Here is a 5000-nt window from a genome sequence, read left to right on the forward strand (position 1 = left end):
TTGTTCCAATTGCTTTTGGTGCATAATTGTTGTAATTGTATATGTGTGCTTTCCGTTTGCCGCGGAATAAATGTGCCTTATGTTGAACTGTTTTTCCCGTTTCGCTTCGTCTTTTCTTTAATTGAATCTCCATCTTACTTCACGTAAAGGGTTGGTAGTGGGCTAAATACGCCCGATAATTAATCGGAACCGTCAAGGTTGACGATAACACCGCTCGGTTATCCCGATAGTACGGAACGGGTCGCTTAAAGTGGCCCGTGTCCGAAGTCGACCTGCGGCGAGGTGCGATCGCCGGGTCGACCCTCCGTGTGGGTACTTAGGTAGGTCGAATTTGGCGAACAACCCTATCCCATGCGGGGGTCCGATTGGCACGATCGTGGTGAGGCCGAAAGGCCAACCCGTGACTAGTTCCCGGCGTTAGTCCGAGAGGGTCACGACGGAATTGTCCGTCCGGTGGGCGACGTGCCGCGATTCGAGTTACGTGGCCGCTCGCACGCCGGCGGGCGCGAATCCGCAACACTGGTGTCAGGAGTGGGATACAAACTCATCCCCCTCCTCGCGACACTGGTGTCGGAGAGCGGGAAAACGGGCTCTCCTGCCTCCAGCTAAATTCACGGGAATCGGTACAGGGGTGAGAGGAGCTACCCCCGATTCCCTGCAAATTACGAGCGAGCTAAATTAACCCTTTACGAGAGATAAGATGGCGTCTCAAGGCGAGCGGGAGCCGGGGGTATTAGAAATGGATTTAGAATGTGTAGAATCGATGGTCCATGATGAAATCCCCGTGCAGGAAATGTTGGTTGTGCAGGAACACGAACTCGCCCAACTGAAGCCAGAGCCCAAAATAGGTGCGGCGGCGGCCGCAGTGTATGACACCTCCCTCCCCCTCTCCGCCAAAACCCCCCGATCCTTGCCGAATCGGCTCACCCAAGCGCACCCGACATGGCCCAGCTATGCGCCATGCTGGCGGCAATGACAGCGAGGATGGATACAAACACAAATGAAATGAAAAACGAAATAAAAGGCATGAACAAGCAAATGAACGAAGTGAAAACGAAAATGGATACAAACACAAACGAAATAAAAGGCATGAACGAAAAGATGGAAACAAACACAAACGAAATAAAAGGCATGAACGAAAAGATGGATACAAACACAAATGAAATGAAGGCGAATTTGAAGGAAGAAATGAAAGAACTGCGGGGTGAGACACAGAACATGGGCCGAAGCCTGCAGGCGGGCATGAAGGCAGTAACCGCGGAGCTCAAAATGGCGACTCCACGTGTGGGAGCGAACGAGCTGGGAGGGGGTGCAACGGTTGTCAGGCCCGCGGTGGAGGCGGGTGACAAAATAATTCGGGAGACGTGTTGGGCGAGGGTAGTGACGGTGACCGAGAGGGAAAAACTAATTGGGGTGACGGAGACGTGCACGAGGGAGATAACAAGGGAAGAGACGGGAATAATAGTTGAGACAAGGGAGATAATGGAAGAGACGGAAATAATAGAGACACGGGAGACAGAGGATGAATTGGACGGGGTTAGAGACGCGCACACACACACGGAGGTAGTGGAGGATAATGGGGGTGAGCTCGCGGAACGTGTAGGGACCCGATGCGAGCAGCTGGATGGCCTCCTCCAGGAACGAGGGGATGGAGTATGCCCCCTTGAGGCGAGTCACGACCAGGTGGGTTCGGTCGTGCTTTGCGAGGTCGAGGGGAGGAGTGCTGCGAACGGGTGCACGGAGAGCTTGGAGGGTATAGAGGCCCCGGAGACCCTTGTGGGGACACGAATCCCCAGTGTGGTTGTCCCTGTGTGTGTGGTGCAAAGTGAGGAAGCGACCCCGTGTGTGAGTGGTGTGGTGGAAAATGTGCCGAAGGGCGTGCTCCCAGCACGCCATGTGTGGATGAGGCACCGCGTGTGAGTGTCGCCGTGTGTGTGAGTGAAACTGCCAGTATGAGTGAGGCACCGCGGGCGAGTGCCCCCGCGTATGTGAGTAGTATGGTTTGTGTGAGGGAAATGGCACGAGTGAGTGGAAGGCCGCGAGTGAGTGGAGCCATGTGTGCAAGGGAGGTGGCATGCGTGAGTGAAACTGCCAGTATGAGTGAGGCACCGCGGGTGAGTGCCCCCGCGTGTGTGAGTGGTATGGTTTGTGTGAGGGAAATGGCACGCGTGAGTGAATGGCCGAGTGCAAGGGAGACCGTGTGTGTGAGAGAGCGGTATGTGAGGGAGATGTCGGTCGGCATGTGTGAACACGCAGCCGCGTCTCCCGGTGTGACTAATGGAATGGAGTGTTTGCGTCGTAACACGCATGTGTGCGTGTGTCGAATGGAGACGACGACGGCGACAGAGGGACAAAAGCCGAGTAGCGGCTGTAGCTGTTTCGGGGACGGTGCCGGGTTCAGCCAGCAGCGAGCGCGAGGTCCGTGCTGTGCAATGCACGAGGCCCCCACGTGCTCGCTTGCGAGAGTGAAGTCCCGGTCCGGAAACGCACGCGGTGGATTTGCCGATCCCGCGGACGGACAAAGTTTCGGCAGGATTTCGGAATTGGACCGGACGAGTTCTCTACGCGAGCGGGTGTGTTAAGCTCCAACGGGCAGAGCACATGTGTTCGCGTGGGGAACCCCTCGAGACGTGAGGCTTGTGTTTTTTTTTATGCGCCGGGTGACGTCATGGCTGCGTGCATGGTTGGAATCCGGCAGGAGGGTGAATCCCTGCCAGATGGTACCGTCCAAGAGGGACGAGGGATGCGAACAGCTGCCATGACGTCACGCCAAAGGTGCGCGGCTGTGAATTGCCGCGCTGGTGCGCAGGTTGCGAGTTTCCGCGCTGGTGCTGCGCGATGAAAAAAAAACACAAAAAAAACAGCAAGCCTCGCTTTCGGGTGAACAGGATTCCCTGGGCAAGGGGTGGAAGACCCCCTGGCTGGGCACAGGATGAAACTAGTTAGGGGGAAGGGTTAGCTTAGTTAGACTGGCTCCATGGGGCAGGGGTAAGTCCTCATGGGGCCCGTGGAATGGATTAGTTAGAGGGATTGTTAGCCAGATTTAGGTTGGGAAATTGATAAATGAAATTATTTTGGAGGACAATGACAGACTTGTGAATGTGTAGAGGGGACGTAGTTTAGCTACGTAGTGTTAAATGGAACGTGCTATAGTTTAAGGGACGACGTGGGAGCACGAGTTAGTTAGGGGATGTAGTTAGCAGCAAGGCTGAATTCAGCGGTGTGTGTGTTGAAGAGTTGGTGAGTGGTGTGGAAACATGTGCTTGGTGAGTGAGTGAGGCCAGCGGGTCTGTGTGAGTGGAGCGAATGGGTAATGCATTGTGCGATGAGTGATTGGGGGGAGGAGTGACTCCTGCCCAAGGGACCCCGGGGTCAGTGTAGAGTGAGTTAGGGGGTTAGTCAAATTTACAAAATGGAGGTCGTTTTGTTGTTGGTGGGAAAGTAGGCTCGAAACCCGTTTGGAGGGGTGCAGGAGCCCTGTTGACGGGCTGGGAGCGTGGCTGCGAAAGGTGAGTATCGCTGAGTGGGTACCCCGGGCACCAGGCTAGTCGGCCGTGGGAGGCCAAGGGCCCATGGGGGGCCGGGATAGCATAGTTGGCATGGGTGCGTCCACTTGGTGCAGGGCCCGGGGCGCCATTAGCCGCGTGGGCAGTGTTGTGGGCATGGGTGACCCTCGGAAAGGGGCCCGGGAAGCCAGCCTGCCACGTGTGCGTTTCAGGGGAGGTGCCATGGGGGGCACTCCCGGGTGTTTAGGGAGCTGGTAGGCTCGGAGGCAGTGTAGTGCCCGGGGGTGCCATCGTAGGGGAATCGGCAGAGGGTTGTGCCTGCCAAGGGGAGCCACGCGTCCCAGCCATGAGACCGTGTGAGGGAACGGAAAGAAAATTGGGGGGCGAGGCCTGAAATTTGTGAGGACACCAACACAGGCGATGGGAATCTGGGTTGTTAGAACCGATAGTTTAAGCGCGAGGCGCTTGTTGAAAGCCCCGGGGTAGTTTAACAGTTAAATGGTTAGGGTAGATTAGGAAGTGTACTCCTCTGCACCATCCATCCCCTCGCTCTTGTTGTGGGCCGCTGGACCCACTTTGTGTTAAGATCGCTGAAGTCTGGGGAGGCCATTCTGAGGCTTCGTTGGGCCTCGACACAGGACGCTAGCTCTCCCTTATTCCCCTCCGGGAAGGGAACGTTGGGGTTGGGAGTAGGCTAGGTGACATGATAGGTTAGCCGAACAAGGACGATAAAGGGGGTTAGGGGACGATTTATAGGGGGGAAGTAAAAATAAAAACAACAAAAAAATAAGTTGGGGCTAAATTGGTTTTTTTCCAAATTAAGGGAGTGGGTATGGACACTGACAGACAAAGGCGATAGGTTGGGAGGGAGACCGTAGGGTAGGTCCGAGGCCGCCTTCCGAGTGGCCAGCACCACCACACTCCTTCCACCAACCTGCACTGCAAGGCAAAGGCCGGCCACTTCGTCTGCAGCTGTTTTCTGCAAGGCCTGTGCCGGTTGGATCATCTGCCGGCTGTGTTTGCCTGTAGCGGCCTTGTTCTGCCGGCTGTGTTTGCCTGCTCACCTTTGCCATGCCATGCCCACTGCCCCTGTTCACCAGCCCCATTCAATTTTTGCTTTGCCCCGCCCCCCTGTTCATTTCCATGTGCCCCAGGATCAGAGAGCAACAGTTTGCAAGCTGCGAGAACTGCCCTGTTGGCAGCTACAACACGGGCCTGCAGTGGCGGCCCGTGCACCGTATTTGCGTCAATCCATTCATTCATTCATCCACCCATCCATCCATCCATCCATCCGTTGTGCTCATTGCATGTGCCACTTGAGCTGGCACGGAGACTGCGTTTGTGCAGCCCATGCACCGTTGTGGTTCACTGCGTTCAGTTAAAAAGGGAAGGCCTTGGACTGCGTGTGAGCAGCCGACCACGTTCCCTGTCACCTGCATTGTTTGAGCCAAAGCCTGCATGCGAGCAGCCTGGCTCCCTGCGAACTGCTTTCTT

General features: G+C 55.9%; 1 protein-coding gene across 3 annotated transcripts in view; it reads right to left on the reverse strand.

Annotated features, from left to right (window-relative positions):
• Positions 1-5000, reverse strand: part of LOC147026933 (neuroligin-1-like) — a 570224-nt gene that overhangs the window by 327825 nt on the left and 237399 nt on the right. The window lies entirely within an intron of this gene.

Source organism: Eptatretus burgeri, chromosome 5, assembly GCF_056783735.1.
Source record: "Eptatretus burgeri isolate ZD-2024b chromosome 5, Ebu_testis_v1, whole genome shotgun sequence".
NCBI lineage: Eukaryota > Metazoa > Chordata > Myxini > Myxiniformes > Myxinidae > Eptatretus > Eptatretus burgeri.